General features: G+C 42.5%; 1 long non-coding RNA gene across 3 annotated transcripts in view; it reads right to left on the minus strand.

Annotated features, from left to right (window-relative positions):
* Positions 1 to 19790, minus strand: part of LOC149872211 (uncharacterized) — a 237282-nt gene that overhangs the window by 160705 nt on the left and 56787 nt on the right. For all 3 annotated transcript variants that reach the window (XR_016440597.1, XR_016440596.1, XR_016440595.1), the window contains exon 2: positions 14656 to 14764. This is a non-coding gene — a long non-coding RNA (uncharacterized LOC149872211). The remainder of the gene's footprint in view (positions 1 to 14655; positions 14765 to 19790) is intronic.

Consider the following 19790-nt stretch of genomic DNA (forward strand, 5'->3'; position numbering starts at 1 on the left):
ATCACTTACTGTGTTTACTGTCTGGCTGTATAGATGTCTGGCACAGATTGCAAAGTACAGTAGCTCAAAAATCTGCTCTGTGCATATGTGCATAAATGCTCTCAGTGGATTGCATCCTACATTGTGCATCTGAAATTAAGATCAGATATGCAATAAGGTGAATAGCAAAGCTAATTCAGATGTTGCTAATATTTGTGTAACACCATTGGCTACTGTAGATTTATTACACCAAGTAGATGAGATCAGAATACTTTACAGATCAGAACAGTAGTCCATTTACCCCGCCTCCATCTGTGACCGCAGCCAGTATTAAGTAAAGATTCAGAGGACATGCAAGAAATGCTACAGGGGACAGTTACTGAACCATTTTTCCCACTTTGCGAAAAGATGGTGTAGCCACACACATCAGTAAAATGTTCATGTGCACATAAAAACATAAAGAAAAGCTTACTCTTGACTTGATATCTGTCTTGTTAAGTACAGGGCACTGATAACATTTAAGCTCCATTAGCTTACTGTCTGTCCAAACATAGACAGGGCAGTCATCTACTGTATTTACTGTAATGGCTTGCACGGAATTTGCTGAAGTCAGGAATTTGAGATATTTAGTTTAGATAAGATAGTGATATAGAATCACAGTTTAATTGCACAGGCTAAATATCCCAAGGAGCCCAGTAGGCAAGATTCATTTGTATTATTTAGATGCTTTCCAGTACTGGTTTAATGAAATAGTACTGGTACTAGTCAGCCATTACAGACAATTTGTGACCAGCTTGGGTTTTGCTGCTGATTTTAAACACTGAGCCATGGTCTACTTTGGTGTCAGCACCGGTTGGATAAAGTCTAATAGGTAAAGTTCAGCAATAGTAAATACTGTCTTGCTCTGCCCTAGAAAATACCATATTACTGCCTCTAGGGACCTTTAACAGTTACACTGACAAGTTTCTTAACTTTTTGGAGAAATAAGGAACATATGCAATGGACATAAACATAGACTTACATTTCAGTCCAAAAGATTCCTCTTCCCAAATATTTTTTTATCCACTTTTTACCAACAAGATAAACCTCAAAAACATTCCCAAGGGCTGTCAGTGCCAACTGGAGAAGTTATGTCTAAGTGCAGATGCAGAAAAAACAGCACACACCTGGTTCTATAAAAACTGCCTTGAATTATAGTAAATCCACATGACAGGCTTTAAACAGAGGGTTAGTTCCTTAATTCACTGTCAATCCAATAAAGACAATGCTACACCAATGTATACCATTCAAAGATCTGGCCCAAGAAGTACAAAGAGATCGAGGGAAGTCTTAAAATTACTGTAGGGTTCAGCTTACTCAGATCCATCATAGCCAAGGGTACTAATGGGAACATATCCAATGCCTTACAAATTATTTTCCATGAGAGCATTTTGCTTGCTGGCCTGCTGAAAGCAGAGATGATACCTAACTCTGTTTTTCTCCTAAATACCATGATTGCAGGGTAACTAGTAACTTTTGGATTTGTCTCCTAGTGACAACCTCCAAACTCTCCTACAAATACACATTAGTATAAGTAGCCCCATTCGTACCACTGCAGTTACTCAGTGTAGTAGGCAGTGCATTTGCCAAGGCATTTACAGGGGCAGATACTCTGACATTTTGAGCCAGAAAAGAATACTTTTACTCTAGCTAAGCAGCACTTTACTCCTTGAACACACGCAGTCCTATTGGCAGTGCAACAGTGTAGAACCCAACTGATATCCAAGCTGGAATTCACACAAAGGATCCTATTATAGAGTCCCATCATATCTCAGTTCAACCTGGTAAAAATGCGGTTGCAGGACATGGTAAAGGGCAATGAACTCTTTCTGTGGGAAGCACTGGCCATGGAAATGTTCCCGCTTGGTGATATTTCCTTTTCTTACAATAAGTAGTTTTGTTCCCCTTTCAGCAAACAACTGATAAATATACATAAGCGCAAATAATTTCTTGGCAAATTGTGATCACCATTGAAGGATTTTTGTCACAGCATTTACAGGTAACTATTATTTATTATTTGTATTAGGGGCTCACTCGTAAAATCAAAATGTTATTGTGCTAAACATCATATAAGCTTAAGGATATGTCTCCTCCACCAAATGATTTACAGTCTAGAGGATAAGACAAGAGGTGGATACAACAAATAAAATGGAATGAGGGAGCATAAAGAAACAATGAGATAATATGGGTCAGCACAGTAAGGGGCAGTCACAAATTGATGACTATTTGAGCTAGGGCTGTGCTGCCTCATTTTGACCCTACTCCAATGTCATCACCTTAAAATAACTAATTCTTAATTTGCTCTGTTCTTAGGAGACACTATGAAATAACAACGAAATGAGAACAGAGGGAGCAATTTGATTAATTAAAAAAAACACAACACAGCCTTCAATGGGCAACTATTTGCAGTAGCTCAGCTTTGTGAGGTGGGGGGTTTTCTCCACAATGCCTCAGCTAAAAGTCTAACCTCTTTCTAATCTCACTTGAACTGGGTTTTACACCAAATGCAACTCATCCGACTTCAATGGTCCTGCTGTCAAATTACACTGAGCTAAGACAAAACTACTCCTGCCATTTATAAACAGAATTACTCATGAGGTGAAAAGGATGTTAAGTCATAGGATGCTATTATTACTTAACCTCCGCATCACAGTGAACCCTAAAGGCCAGCCAGATTGTATGAGGCCATATACAAACATAGCGGATGATAACCCCTGAACCAAAGAGCATACAGTTGAAAAATGTAAAGAGTTTAAAATAAAAAAAAGACTTTTTTACAATTTTAAAACACTTGTGCATATGCCCTATGATTCTATTTTCTTAAGCTTAAGTGCAGGCAGCCTGTCGGGGAGGCACTCCAACTCTTGGTGCTTTACATGCTTGGCCTTTGACGTGGGGAGGTTTCATTTCCCTCGTCCCACCCCCCCCCCCCACCCTGGTGCCAGGTGAGGTGGCCATGAGGCTGTCATTGTCAAGAGTCCCAGGTGGAGGAAGGAACAAAGCTACATGGGATTCAGGCAGAAATCACCCAAAATGAAACCTCTCAGGGAACCTGTACACAGATTGCTTAAGGTGCTCTGCCTTAGAGCGCCCCTATCGGACACTTCATCAGAGAAGGGTTAAATTTTCGTGCAATTGGACATTTTAAAAGCATTCTGCAGCCTTAAATATTTGTTACGTTATGGCTTTATGGTGCTTTCAGGGGCCTCATCACATGGAAAACGTAACTTCTGTAAGCGTCCATAGATCTACTGCCCCAAAAAGACGCTTAGGGTAAAAACAGACATCAGATTTCCTTCACAACAAAGCCTTTTTTTATTCTGGGATCCTACAAACCCATTAACTACTTGTGACATTTTTCTGGGGAAAACTCTGGTGAATTTGAGATAACTGACATTCATTTCAGGGCCGAGCTGAGCGTGTAAAGAGCTAGTCCAACTGACCTGGATCAAGTGATTCAATTGACTCAGATCAATGAGAACCAGCTCAAATGTGATACCTGTCTTTACACTTCAAGAGCTGCAGCTCTACAACTTTATCCACAAGAGGACAGGTAAAAAGTTAAACTACTGAGTATAATGATCACTGTACTCTCATAAGGTTGCCAACCCTCCAGGACTGCCCTAGAGTCTCCAGGAATTAAATATAAATCTCCAAGAAACTGCTGAGAGTCACCCAGGAGATAACTGATAAGGCATTCATTAAAATGAACGTGAAAACATCGAATCTGATTCATACAGTAGTCCAGTAGGCTTTTAAAATGTAATAGTAATATACATTTGCCTTCCTAATATAAAGGCAACGCACCATAATCCACAACTGATATACACAAGCACGCAGTCACATTCACGTTGTGTGTCGCGGGCACACTGGCATTCCAGAAACCTCCCAGCATAGATGCAAACAGAGTTGGCCACCCTATACTCTCAGCCTGAGTGACAACATGCACATATTACAAAACAGCAGCAATTCATAAAAAATTAATGGAGTTATAGATTTTGGTGGCAAAAAAAATACAGCCTGCTGATCCAGGCCAAAAGGTCAAATAAAATAAAAAAAAAGGAAAAAAGTGTGTTCAAGTTTACACATCTGTGTAGCCCCAGTAGCATGTCTACAAGCACCCTAAGTTTTTCTTTTTAAATCTTCCAACCTTCCAGTCCTTCCAACCTTCAGTCTACACCTCCAAAGCAAAGCTTGAAAACATGACCCCAGTCTAAGTGATGTAGTGAAAGAACGGTTCTTAGGGCAGAGAACTGCCCGATTCAGCTGACTCTGGTGCTACTCATTCATCAGCATCACCTCAATAAGGATCTGTGTGTCACAGAAGGTGGCAGTGTGTCTAATCTACATGCCCAAGCAAATACCCTCTGTAAATACTGGAGTCTTTCTACACTCACCTTTGCCTCTTCTGAGAGCCCTATGTTGCTCCCTCCATCTCTCCCCAAGGAAGGAGCCAACATCAGTCCAGATGGGGTGGTTTGGGAAAAAGCCACAACACAGGGACAGGGCTGCATGATGAAGCCATAGTGAACCCCAAGTGACTGCGAGTCCAAGGTACTCCAGTGACTTTATTATATTGTGTTATAATAAATATAATAAGTAGTACCAAAGCAGACATTAAGTACTTGATCCAAAGCACAGTCTATACCTTAATTTTAATGGGCTTTGTGTCAATCCTAAAGAATCTATTTTTAAGATATTTTCCCTGACTGGAGGATATTTGTTCTCTATTGAAGCATCTTTATCAGACTTCAAGTAAGAGGTTTACAGAGGGCAGTTTAATCCTGGTAATTCAGACCCAAGTCAGATGGGCCCAACAAAACAGAATAACCCCACAACAGCAACAAGCTGCTTCTCAGCTGCAACAGTTATGAGCAACATCAAAAGCTGGACCAGTGAAAATAAAGATTATCTTCTTCTAAAAGACCAAATGTGATTTAAAAGGCTATGACTTGGAAGATCTGGGCTCTACTTAATTGGTATCCACCCCAAATTTCAGATCATATTGGAATCGAACTCCAAGACTATACATAATATAAACACCCTTATAAATCTTACTCAAGTGAATAACAGTGCCCACAGCTTCAAAGTATTCTTTGAATACGTTCATTGATTCAATCTTTCTGCAGCAAGTAAAAATATATTGAAATTTTTATTTTCACAAATATTCATCTGTATCGTGACAAAAAAGTGGGTGAAAGAATCATAAAATCTTTAGCTCCTTGTATTTTTACCAGATGTGCTAATCATAAAGCCTAACCAAATAACATGTCTAAATTAATCTAACAAAACTTTTTACTCTAATATAAACAAAAAGGAACAGAGATTACATAAAGCTTTACACCAGATTATTTTACCCAATCTGGCACAAAACAATGCATGAAAGAATCAAGGATAAAGCATAACCAGTAGACCTTGCAGGAGGGTTCACCAGTTCCTGCCTGGTGGGAGGATAATCCCTGCTGCCCCCCCACTACTGCCTCATGTGGTGTGGGGGGTCTCTGCACGAGCCCCGCCAAGCCCCAAAGTCACCACAGGAACTGGTGAGTGGCGAGGGGGGTTCTTAAAGGGCCAGAGCTGGACCAGACTGGGCAGCCATGGGTGGGGCTGGGGGAGCAGGGGGGTCAGGGGGCTCCTAGCAGAGCCCGCCATGCAGTGGGACAGTGTGGGGCAATGGGAATTGCCTCCCCACCAGGCAGCACCCAGTGACTGGGGTTTTTTTTTTTAAAGGGCCAGGAGCTAGAGCTGGGTGTGATACCCATGGGGGCGTGGGGCTGGGGGAGCGGGTTGGGGGACACTCAGGGGAGCTAGGGGAGCAGGCATTGGATGGGGCCTGGTGGGGGACCCCCATGGTCCCCCCCCCTCAGGCCCCCTTTCCCCTGCCCTCCACTTACCAGCTCCAAGTCTGGGTCCAGCTCCCTGAATTGGGCCAAATCTCTGCCGAATCAAATCAGCACCTGAAGCTTCACACAGCCCTAATAGCCAGTGTAGGTTATGCCAGTGTGTCATCTGTCCACATCTTATTCCAGGATGGACATTTGCTCAAGGCAAACAGGCTACTATTTGACTATTTGCTTCTCTACAATCTGATGACAAGTTGTTATAATAGTACCTACTGTGTAAAGCTACCCTGGGATATCTGCTCATCTATCCAGTCTAGACCTCCATGCTATTTAAGTTGGTGTGAAAAATCAATGTTATACAAGTTGAAATTGTTCTGTCTGTACCATCCCTTAGTCAGTAGTTTAAAAGCAGTTTTATGATCCCTTCAAAATGTAGACGGTTTGGTCTAGCAGTTTTGCAGATTGATTATTTAAAAAAAATATGTTTAAAATAGAGAGTAAGTCGAAACTTCAGGTTACAATAATCCTCATGCACATAAGTGGATCCAGGATTTTTTAAAGGTGGGTGCAGGTGCAGTGACTGGTACTGTAGGGGTGGCTGTAATTCCCTGTCCCAGCCTTCCCCCTACCCCCAGGGCAGTCAGACCACACCACAGTGACATTTTTTAAGTCCCCAAATCAGGTAAGAATCTCCCACGCCCCTTTCTCAGGATCCCTTCCCTTCCCCTTTGTGCGCAATGGCACCTCCCCTCCACTCCTGTTCTCCCCTCTTCCCCTCTGTACTAACCCTCTGGGCTCTGGAAGGGGAAATATCCCAACCATTCCTGCTGCTGCCGCTGTCCCAACCATTTCTGTCCTGCTCCAGCTGGGACTGCAGAGTGTCTGCATGGGGAGCCAGATTCAGCCGGGGTCAGTGAATGGGTTCTCCTTTCTCTGTACCTGCTTCTCAGCAAATGAGGAACACCTGGGGGACCAGCCAGGTAGGGGGAACCCGCCCACCACCACAGCTCCCTGTGCAGCTCAGCTGGAGCAGAGCAGGAACTTCTCCAGAGCTCCCCCTAGACCTGGGGCAGCTGGGGGCAGCTGCAGCAGGTGAGGGAGGTGAGAATGGGGGAGAGGAAAAGGTGTTATTGAATACAGTAGTAGTGAATAAATTCTGTGCAAGTCATTTCTTACTCAAGCAAAATTCATGTTACCTAGAACAGTGGTCTCCAAAGTGGGGTGTGCACACCCCCACGATCCACTGGGGTGCGGGAAGAAAATATTAGAACTTCTATTTATATTTATATAAATATACATATATTGGGGGTGCGTGCTCAAAAATTTTTTATTGATAGGGGTGAGCAATCAAAAAAGTTTGGAGACCACTGATCTAGAGTAGTTGATTTGCCTGACAAGGTACGATGGCAGTCAGTTTGGTATTAACTTCAAGACCTCAAGAGCTAAAAGCATGAGCTGCAATATTGCGTGAGCTGGAAGACTAAGACTCCTTTGGTGGAGCTCCACTAGTTTCATCTGTGTGGATCACAGATGTGCCTGTGTGCTTAACCTGTTTTCATCAGAGGATCCTACAAACACTGACATATTAGATGCATTAAGTGATCCTAGAGCAAGCCCTACCTTAAAAGTGCTTAAAACAAACAGGCTACATGGAGCGCTCAAGAAGATAGGTGATCCAAGAAAAAAAATGATGCCACCTAACTAAAAACTGCTTCCTTTCTCCATCTTTCATCTTAAATATGTGCAGCCAGCTGGCTCTGCAGGGAAGAAACAGCAAGGAGGATATATAGTTTCTGGTTTTGTTTTTGAGCCTGCAGACTTGCCAGAGCCAGGCAATTAAATCTATTGGGTGGGCCAGAATCCTCTAGATGTTGGGCATAGTGGGCAGCAAACATGTTCATTATCTGCTTGAATCATTTCCATTGTAGGCAACCAACCTGGCAAGGCACATCCAGAAAAGTTGCATAAATACTAGGGGTGGCAAGTCTACACTGAGCTGCAGCCAGCCACAATTAGACTCATACCAGTACCAAAGCTCACTGACTTCAACAGATCTTCACTATGTTCCAGTCACAGGAAGGACTACAGAGTGTGAAGGAAAGCAAGTCGATCCAAACTTAAAACCCATTGGGCCAGTGTGGTTTAGGCTTTCTGGTTTCTTAACTGATGTCACATAAAAGAAATGTGGCCAGTATCAAGTGCATCTACCTTTGGCTTCCCAGCAGAAATGACCAAGTGCCCATGTACAGCTGAATCAATGAAGGTGGCCTTTAGCATGAACCCAGAGGAGGTTCTGAACTCATGCATTCAGAACTGCAGCAAGAGACTACACCTTTCCACGGTGTGCAAACCCTTACAGCAGAATCCAAAGGAATGAAAAGAAAAAATATTATACATGACATCACCATTCTGTCTTTTCCAACCACATCACACTTCTATCCTTTGATTTTTGTATTAATTACATTACAATTACATTATTATTATTTTAAACACTTGATGCTTTTTCACTCTTCATTTATTCTAATATTAACACAATATGTGCTTTCCTATCATTTTAAAAAAATAAAAAGCCTATTTTATGGTTCACATCACACATTTCTATCTATACAGTTTAACAAAAATAGTATCTGCTTTCCCTCAACACTCCTTTCTAAAAAGATTGTTTTCCTCATGCCAGTGCTGTTTTCCTTTCAGAGTTTGAAGGAATCAAGCTGTCTGGAAATTTCCTGATGAAACTAAAGCTGCATCTATTTGTCCTTCACAGCAAACCCACGACCACTGCTGAGAAATAAACCCTACCTACTTGCTCCCACTCTGTACACACCATGTGCTGAAAAAATATCTTGCAGTTGACAGTAGAGGAGTGTTGTGTGCCCAGAGCTGCTCTCAAGAGCATATCAGAGACTGAGACTTGAACCCACAGACCTCCAAAAAGGGACCACACAATGTGTTTCTGTGGTACATGGAGAGGAGGGGCAAGCATACAAGGCTTGTTCCTGGGTGGTGCACTCAGGAACACCACAGAAGAGATACAGCCATACCCCAAAGGTATTGTACCCTAGAGCCCACAGAATTCATAGCTCCAGGACAGACCACCCACAGAACAGGGGACCCCAGGATTGCAGGGCTTAGGGCAACCCACCATGCTGGAGCTTACAGACTACCCATTGACTATGGAGCTAGAAACCTGGAAGTCCTGGCTTGGCTCCTGGCTACAGAGCCAGACCCAGCAGACTCCCTGCTGCAGATCCCAGACTGGGACCCCAGAAGTCCTGGGGTAGCCCATGACTGTCAGATATACTGAGCACCTTCCAATTAACTTAAACTACAGCTTTCCCCTTAAAGTCAACAGGAGCTCACCTATAGTACACAAGGCAGTTCAAAGGGTGCACCTTATCGCTCTTCCCTTAGCAAATGTAACAGGTACATGTTTATACGCTGTAGATACAGACACACAAATAGAGCGGGGGCGTGCGTGTATATATAGTTATGTCACATATGTTGTCAAGACGACAATGAAATTAAGTCTTATTTCTGCAGCCATGGAACAACCTGCAGAGCTATGGAATAAACTGCATTTAATCCTCATCTCTGGCTTCTTTCCTTGAACTCTCTCCATTAACTTAGCTCTGCTTTCCTAATACTCCAATTCTGTTACAGCTACCATTTAAAAATTAAGTAATTTTTTTTTCCTTTTCGCCTAAAATAAGGGTCAAAAAAAAGTTTAAAATTACACTGCACCCAGGTCCAAGAAGAAAAATATTCAGTACTACTCTACTAACAAATCTGAGGATCAGATGCCTCTTGGTTTCAGATTCTCATCTTCCCAGCATTAACTGAGAGTCCTGGCAAGTCACAAGATGGCAAACCTTTAAAATGTGATACAACTGACAGCAATGCTATCTTAGAAGTTTAAAAGTGTATCAGGTATTAAGTTTGCTGTTACCCAGAGGTTAGAGTATATGTGGGCCCAATTTTCCACTGAGTTTCACTAGTGTACAATGAAAACTAATGGAGTTACCTTGGCAAGAAGCCAGTGCAATGGAATGGAGAATCATGCCTGTGGTAACTAATGTGGCTATCCAAGGAAAGGGATATGGAAAAACAGTATCAATAAAAAGTGTGAAAACTCACTAGGGTCTCAAGTAACTTTAAATGTGGGAGCAATAAAATCTGCAGTGATTTAAGATAGAGATTTTGTTGGCACTTAGTTGGGACAGTCTCTTGGCCTTGCTTGTAGCTACAAATCTGAAGAATAATGTATTTATCTCCAAGTCACGCTGACAGAAAATTTATACCACTCTATCCCAATATGTGGCTGTGTCCACAGCAGACAAATTTCTTCTTGAGGCACACAGGGGTCACATGACACTTGTCCAAGCCCAAACAAAGAAACGGATTCCACAGAAGTCCTGCCACCTAGTACTGCTGGCCCAACCACTACGCCACACTATCTTTCCTTCAAATCTATCAGCCAGTTCCTTACCGACTCCGAGGCTGTGGCTTATGTTCTTGAAATGATTACATTGTAGGAGACTTACCTTTTGAGCTTGGGCTGAGTCCTGGGCTCCAGATTCTGCAACTCTGATTGGTGGGGCCCATCCACCAATCAGAAGCAAGCCAGGGTAAGCAAGGCCACGCCTTTTCCCCTGAAGGGAGGGGCTAAGGAGCAGGCCACATCCGGTTCGAGACTGCACCCTGCCATGTCCAGAGACCCGTGGGGGTAGAGCCCCTGAAGTGTATAAACGGAGCAGCGGGCAGACTGGCCTCAGCTCCCCAACCCCCTGTCTGGTCCTCAGCACGGCTTGCGGGGTGCGAGAGCTGAGGCCAGCGCTGCCGCCCTCGGCTCCCCCACCCTCTGTCCGGTCCTCGGTGCGGCTTCAGAGTCATGGTGGTGCTCCCCCATGCTTGGAGCACTCTGATTGGCTGTTTCCATCAGCCAATCAGAGTGCAAATAAACAGACAGACAGACTTAGGCTTCTATATTAGAATTTTGTAATATCAGGTATTCAGTTAGTTCTGGCATGTAAGTGTTTTAATTATATTTGTAATAATAAAACTGTATATAGTTAAGTGTACACTCGTGGGGTTGTCTCTATACAGAAATGGAGGGATCCTCATGTAGGGCGGTGACGTCCCTCTGTCAACACCCTAGCCTGTCACCACTTCCTCTCTACCTAGCTGGGAGGACACACCCTCGGTGTACCGAGGTTACAACATATGATAAATGTCAGAAAGCATTTACACAGGGAAGTAAGGAGGTAGACTAAATAGTACAGAGTACTATACTACTTGTGTGCTGGGTGAAAGTTAAGAACTTTTTGCTATGAGATTCCTGGGAGTGAAGGGAAAGTTCTGTGATCTAGCAAAAAACAAACCGCCCAAGAAATGCTTCCCTTATTAAGTCCTCAGTAAAAAAATAAATAAATAAGGTCTTAAAGCTAGAGTCTATAATGTGGACATACATCACAAAAAAGGTCCATAACCCTGATTGAGTTCAGAGTTACATCTGCCTATGAACTTTCTTCCTACTGAGTTCACAACTAGTTTCATTGTAAAAAACAGACAACAATCAGGAAGTTCTTAACTGGTTTTCTATTAATCTATTTCAACCTCATTTTTACCTCACTAGAGGCAGGGTTTAATCAGTTACAGGGTCTTTCTCTAAAGAAGCCCTCAACTCAGCTTAACCGCAGTTTATACAGTGGCCTGCTTTACTAAATTCCAATGGCAGTGGTAACACTGTGCTTTACCTGATACACAGACAGGGGTTTAGGAAATGCCAGCTGGTTATTATTGAAAGGATTCACTGACGACCCTCACCCCCACTAATGGAAAACTGCAGAATGAACTTACACTAAGAGCTAGGATTTGCTACTACCTATCAGTCATAAAAAATGCTTTCATGCTAACATGGAAGTTCATGAAAGACCCCAATCCTGCATTCCTTGAACATTCAAAATTCCCAGTAATTTCACTGAAAATTCTGAGATTGGCTTTGTCCAATATGCATTAAACATACTGTTCTGCCTCAGTGACAAAGGATAGGAACCTGCTACAACTGTTAGCTAGAAGATTTAGAGTTTAAATTCAAACTGTTGAGGCTTCTCATTTAGTTTTAGATGTTCCAGGTTCAATCTGTGATAATGACCACAGATGGTTATTACACATGCACAAACATTTAAGATCTCTCTCTAGCCGCTCATGAACCCTTTGATACAAATGAACACTTCTATTTTGACTACCATAGCCATAAATACGAGAGCAGCCAAAAAAGTATTGCAAAACATAATCAGAGAAAATAACATAGAAAATTGATCTAGATAAGCAGTAACCAGTCACAGAAAATATCAACGATGATAAAAAATAGTTATCACCATCTTTACAATAACCTTGAATAATTTTATTTGTTATTCCCTCTTGGCAAGTAATTTTCCTTCTGATGTGTGTAATAAGTAAATTTTTAAAAATGTAACCACCAAAGCAAAATCCAGGAAAGCAGACTTCATTCCTGGGCCAGCAATCTTTGCTAACAATTTATATAAGGCACGGTTGCCTTATATAATACATGACAACTGTGAACTGCTGACTCAAAGAAGCATATGATATTCTGTATGCATTTGCAGCTTCTGTTTAAGAGGAGAAACACATTCTGTGAGCAGATGCCAGCTCATCAGAAGTAGGAAAGGAAAAACATAACAGGAATTAAGGACACTTACCCAGCAAGAAGAGAGGGAAGATGTAACAACAAATTGCATAATGACCCTTCAAAAGCTTGAGCACCTTCTCTGACAAATTTAAACAGCCAGCCCACGGCACAGCATGCTGGGAAAAACTTTCTCTAAGGGGGCAGCCTTTGGCTAGAGTGGGTTAGCCAGGAGTTTCTAGTCAATAAGGAGGAAGCTGCTAGCAAAAGGACTGTGGCCACATGGTTTTGTTTTTGGTTTTCATTTTAGTTTATTTTTCTTCCAGTATCACTATATCACATGCTCTAGGCTTAGTTATTCTCTTTATCTATATATATAAAGTTATTTTATTTTTCTTTTGGTGTTTATATCTTCTACAGTTAAGGCCTGGGACTTAATAGCTGTATTAAAGAAAGTCACTGGAAGAGAAGACACTGCTTTCTGCACCGTACCCTAGCATAAAGGATAAGTGAGGCCTCAGTTCTGCAATCAACTTGAGCTTACTTTTAAGTCTCACTGAAATCTGTAGAACTACTTATGCTAATGCATGCACATGTTTGCAGGATCAGGGCCTAAGCATACTACCTCAGTGTCATGTATACACACACGCACATCGGACACAGCACCTAAGCTAAAGCAGGGTACTTAAGTGTTAAAGATATCTTTTAAATATAATGAACAGACAACTTCCCCTACCTTCTCCTGTTGTCAGGACTGGAGGAACTTACAATGTAGATCAGCTTTCTTTCTGCTTCCATAATATGCCCTCAAAATCACGTGTAAGGGTCTAACATCACAAATCACTTTCTGTAGTAAAGGACTTCCACAGACTGATAAATAAATATATAGCACCAAGCTGATATCTGGAGCACTGAGAGTCTCTGCATTTACATGTTGGGTTTTTTTAATTAAACTTTAATATTATAATCTGAAGCAATGGAATGACTAGGCTTCTGTCTCCATTGGGAACTGAGTGCAAGCTGTTACAGAAAAAATAGCTTTTACTGCTGATATATGAATTTTAAGAGACAAGTGTGAGCAAACAAAAGCTGTTTCATCAAATACTGTGATAGGAAAAATGCAAGAAAAAATGCCAGGATGTATTATGTTAAATAGATTAATTTATTCACTGATTTTAACCCTTTCACTGCCAGGTTGTAAATCACTAGACTAATTATACACCTTCCCCTGTTCTGTATATTCTTTTTGTTCTATTTTAGGCAAATCAAACATTTTTAGTCCACTTCAATGTATATTTTGGTGCAAAATTCCCCTAGGGCATAGCTATGCAACTATACAATTTGCATAGCCAAACAAAACTTTGGTAATGCACATAATATTCTCTTTGGACTGTCTTTTGCAGCTATGTTATTCATGTGCTAAGAATACTTTAATACACAGACTATGCACTGGACAGTAAGGTAAACTATCTGTGAAACAATTCAAGGTAAAACACTGCCAAGAATCAACCAGAAGAATAGACAGGCAGGGACTTACAGCAAGAGATGGCAGTTAAAATGGGTAAAGAGTAGAGAATAGGAACATATACAGACCTGATACCAGGATTAGATACACTGACTTTAAGTTGTTAATTAAGTGGCCTTTTGACAGTGTCCCAGTACCTGACTCCTGTTTATGCATGAAGCTGTACCACGCATAGCAGGGATCAGCCACCTTTTAGGAGCAACAGGCCAAATCAATGCAGCTCACTCCAAAGGCGGGTCACACTTGTAACCAAACCACTGCCACTGCCAAACTGGCAATGGCACATTTCCAACCCAGCCTCTACTGCTCCCACTACTGACTTGCCACCAATGTCCCAGCTTTGCAAGCCAGATCAAATTGCTTAGCAGCTTGGATCTGTCTTGTGGGCCATAGGTTGCCATTCCTGTTCTATAGCATAATCAACCCTGTCACTCTGAAAGGACAGAAAATATGTGGGAATTAACAGGGGATGACAGGGAAACTAACTAAGCCAGCATTTATCAAAAGAGCTGACCTGAAAGACTGGATTCCACTGGAACACACACATGAAATTAGTAGTTCTTTTGGTTTGCTCTGGAGGTTGAGTTTAAGTTCTGATGTATAAATCAGAGTAGAAATCTTACCAGAAGATGTTTCCTTCTACCAGGTAACAGTTCCAGAAAGTTTCCGGGGCGGAAAAACACACCAAGGCGATCCTTTCTTGTTTTGCTTTGGAGCTTCCACTTCCAGCCCCTGCCCAAACAATATGATACAGAGTAAGTTCAGCTCTGGGGCTGATGGGTTATAAGCTGCGGCAACATGTCAGGGCGGCACACACGGAGCGGGGCACACATCCTCCCAAATTAAACATTCATCAATTTTATTTATAGAAAGGGAGGAAGGGAGGAGGGAGGGGAAAGGGGAAAAAAATCCAGGGCCACAGGGCAGGGGGTGCCACACACATGTGCACACATGCACAAACAGGCGGCCGGCAGTACAGCCAGGCAAGGTGGTGGGAGCAGCTCCAGCAGCTGCATGCAGGTAAGTCTACAGGAAGAGAGGGGGTTGGAGGGCCAGGGCTTGGGAACCACCCCTGTGCCTCAGGGCTTTGGGCTGAGCTCTAGCGAGCCTGAACTGGCCCTGTAACATCAGGGACCCCCCAGTGCCACAGGAGTGATCTGGACACACCAAAGCATGGCACACAGCCCCAGTGGTGCGGGGCTGGTCCAGGCGATCAGGGGCCAAGCTCTGGAGAGTCCAGACTAACTCTGCACCCTCAGGGCAGAGGCCAAGCTCAAGAAAGCCCCCACACACCTCCTGCACCCCACACACACACCCGTCCCCACACATCCAAACCAGAACCCTCAAATTGTGCCCGCCTGTCCTGTCTCCCCCCCATTGCCCCACTATCAACAGTCACCAGTCACCTGTGGTTATAAATTCAAACGTTTTAGAGAGGGAAAGAGAAGAAGAACAGAGAAAACAAGCTGTAATGTTTCTGGTCAGTCCTTCCCTCTGCGTACATTTTTACCTGTGTCTGTCTGTTCACTGCTCAGGGCAAGGACAGTCTTTCTACTGGTACTAAGCAAACCACATCTTGAACTGAGTAGTTGGACTCATCTAAATGTTCCACTTCTAGCACAGTTTAAAATTTGGTAGGTTCATATTTTCTTTCCTGAACTGGTGCCCCTGACGAATCTGCCGAACAGAAGTAGCTGGGGTGAGTTAGAAGTTGAATTGTCAAGAGCTGCCTTCTCTCCCCACACTTGCAACTTGGCCTTGAAGCAGAAGGGTGATGTCTCTATGTGTTTTAGTATAAGTGTCTATTGGCATTTTTATTGCATACATCACTCAAGTGCCCCACAAATAGTCATTGTATGTATTGCCAGGTTCAAATTACACTCTGACTCTTGCAGGGGTCTGCAGTGGTGGCAGCCAGAACCCGGAAGCTGCCACCACCACCGCCTGAGCTGCTTAGAAAGGCATGGGGTGAGCTAGGAGCTTTCATCTGTTGTGGGGGTGCCTTTGGGGGAGCTCTCATCTCTTATGGGGTGCTCCCATCTCTTATGGGGGGGTACCATGCCATGTCCCCCCCGCCTCCCCCGAGGCCCCCCATATTTTCTAACCCTGTGTATTTTTGCACTGAAAGACCACAGTCAAAATCAGACAGCCTTTTTACCAGGCACTGCACAAGCACGGAAAAAGTATCAGTCTGTGCCCCAACAAATTTGGCAGTGATCAGTTTCTCATCCCAACCCCCCCATGATGTCAGATGGCTTCATTAGCCTGACCACACCTGAGGAAAAAATGACAAAGAGAAACTAAGGGTTAAATTCATGGAACGAGAGTTCAATGCCTAAGAATGGAATTCCCAGAAAGCTGAACTGGGAACCACCCAGATAACCCATTAAAAATGCTGCAGGAAGGGACAGAACCTAAGCCCCATCCACAAAGGGAGCTAGGTACCTAACTCCAGGTCAGAAGTTTGCTACCTATACCTGGGATTCCCAGATGTGAACCTTCCTCTAGTGCCTAAGCTGGATCAGCTCTTTTGTACGAAAAATCACAGACAAAGGTTCAAGTGTGATTAGAGCATTCACCTGAGAGTTTGCAACCCCCTCTTTGCTGGTTTGAAACAGAGGCTTAAACCCATTCTTCTACCATTGTGGAAAGTGCCATAACTCCAAGCTAGCCTGGAGTGAGGCTCACTCATTAGCTCCCATGATGCTGCTTTTGCATTGATATTTATTCATTAAAGCAAAGATATGACCCAAGCTCTCCCACCTCACAGACAAGTTGCCTAATCCCTGAGCTGTTTTGTAAAATATAAATGGGCATGACATGGACAGTGCTTTCCACAGCTGTCCTCATCCCAAAATTACTCATATTTCTTTGCAACTTTAATTGAAGCCTAGTTTTTTTGTCCAAGATTCATTATAATGCTTGTAGTTGGCCAAACTGCATCTCCAACCAATGAGAGCTGCTGGGTCCATTGAATAAGTATAGCTCACCTGAAACAAGATACCAGGACACTGTTTTCTGTCTGCTCATTGGCTGTTTGACCCAAACTTTTGTCAGGCCTGATCCATTATTATAGTTGCTCTAAAAACCCCTAGCAAAGAGGACTTCACAGGTAAGACCAGTAAGGAAACTCCTAACCTGAATAACCTGCCAGGGCTTTGGTGCTGAGCAGTTCAGCAGCACCAGGGATTAGATAGGTTTGCTTATTATGCTCTCAAGCAGAAATGTTAGCTCTCATAAGGTTATATGACAGCTAATCAGGGTGTTTGTGTATCACTGCATTGGGCTTTGACACCCAATATGGCAGTCCAATTTTGAAATCCCTGTGCAGACTTATGCCTCAGTGGCTTAGCCCAGGTTGCACAAGAAGTCTGTGTGAGAACTATAAAGACTACAAGCCTGGTGTGCTGGGCCCCAGGCCAGTGCTTTAACCATAAGATCTAATAACCTCTTTGAAATGGCCTTTAATTACAACTTTTTATCTATTATAAGTCCATGATTTTCAGACTGTAATCAGTCCAGAGCCCTTTCTAGTGGGCCACAGAATTAAACATTCCAGGAATCAAGCAGTGGGAGATGGGAGAACTGAAAGGAGAAGGGCCAGCAGGAGCAGCTCTAGCTATTGCTAGCTCAAGAACCACTGCTACAAGTACTTTTTAAATTGCTTGCTTCTTAAATGTCAATATTGCTCCTTGGCCACTACACAACACACTTCTGTACCCAGCATTGTATTAGCTCTCCGTACTGTATGTGGGTTAGTTATTTTTAAGCTACTTCAATGAGTATAGTGTGATTATGTAATTCCTTTCTGAATATTTTTGATGCTGACTCAGAAATCTCCATGCTTGACACCAGTACATGATCAGACTTTATATTAAAGTCCCTCCTATAAATACTTTATAAAGAGTTAATAAAAAATTAATAGGTGTTTTAATAAATGGTTAATCAATAGGTTGTAATTAATCCAATAGAGCATCAGGTTGTATAGTTTCAGGATTTCTTACCATCTAGAATACTTTTTACTCATGTGCTTTTACCACATAGTTCTGGCATCTGTAATGAGCTTCTAACATCTATTAATTGCTTATAAGCTGTTTATAAATGGAACCTGAACATAAAACTGGGAACCAGACACATTTTATATATCAGGATTTACAAAGTAAATCCTTCACGCTCTCATTCATGAAATGGCCGTTATACCACCTTGTGCAGATAACAGGAATCTCTGCATATTAAATAAAAAATAAATTCACTAATTGTAACAGAAAACTACTGCTGGTTGGTGTGAAAAGTTGAACCTACTGAGTCACACAACACTAGGGTATGCTGGCAGGTTCCCTTTCATTTGCAAGAGTTCATTTGAGGATCAGCCTGAAAAAAAATGTTTTGAGGCTGAGAGCTCTTCTGTTTTTAATGCCAGGGACTCCAATAACCCCTGCTGGTAGAAGATAGCAGATGAAAAATCTTTGTTGTTTGCAACACAGCATCTCAGAAGAAATTCATCTGCAGAGAAAGGCAAATGATGCTTGCAGAGCTGCTGTCCTCTAGGATTATACCCAAGTACCTATCAGGTCAGAGACATACAAAGGCCCACTAACCCGGGATATTTGAGGGACATGCTGACTCAACACATCCCTGAACACCCTTCCTACACCAGTCACTCCAACCCTTTGGCTTGCACTAACAAGGAGCTGCAGCAGCACAAGTGTTGTGAACTCTTGCATTCACTTCAAATGGACTTTGAGCTGCCAGGGGTTATGGGAAGAAGGTGGTAAAGACTAGTTACAACAAAATTGTTATTTGTTGTAACAAAATTGACTGTGTTCAACCTATATCCCCATGATCTTACCTTTCTCTCACATTCTCAGCACCAGTCCATTTTCAGAATCACGTGGATATAGTGCCTTAGGCACATAGGAATCAGATGGTTTTAACAGCAGCATTCCCATAAAATAATTATTTAGTAATCTTAATCCATATGGACTAGAGCCAGAAATACAAGCTAAATGAGCCAGTTTCCTTATCCTGAGAAATGTCATATCTATTCACATAATGTAGTAGGGTCTAATGCAGTAGTTCTCACCCTTTTTAGACTCAAGGCACCCCTCAGAAAATGCCCACTCTTAGTGTTAAAAACATTCTGACCTGTTCTGGTCTCTCTGAGTTCTTTGCAACAGAAAGATTGCTCTATTATTTTTCCATAATCAAAAAATGAGTAAAATCTGTTTGAAATCTCTGCATTTATCCTGTGAATCACATTTGCACATCTAATGGTGCTAACAATGTGTGGCATCCCACAACACCCTTGAAAGGATCTCCAGGCACCCAGGGTGCTATGGCACACTGCCTGAAAATCACTGGTCTAATGAATAAGGCACTGGGCAAGAACACTAAAGACTGGGTTCTGTAGCAACCTCTCATATTGAAATGCTGTATGAACTTGCTTGGTTAACTTGCCTGTGTGTTTCCCATCCTACCTTTTGTCTGACTTGTTTATATGAACTGTAAGGTATCTGTGGCAAGGAACATTACTTACAATGTGTTTTACGTGGTGCCTCGTGCTACAGAACTCTGATCTTCCTTACAATCTTTTGAGACCATTTTCGATTATTCTGTAGATTTATATAAGTCTCTCAGGGTCAGAAAATCCCTGGAAAGAGGGAAGAAAGTAAGAACTGGGGAGAGAAAGGTACAGACAACCTACCTGTAATTGCCCATTTGTAAGTGTCTTAAAAGCCACAGAGAAAACCTTAATCCA

This window comes from Crocodylus siamensis, chromosome 2 (assembly GCF_052110815.1).
Source record: "Crocodylus siamensis isolate JL-2025a chromosome 2, ASM5211081v1, whole genome shotgun sequence".
Classification (NCBI taxonomy): Eukaryota; Metazoa; Chordata; order Crocodylia; family Crocodylidae; genus Crocodylus; species Crocodylus siamensis.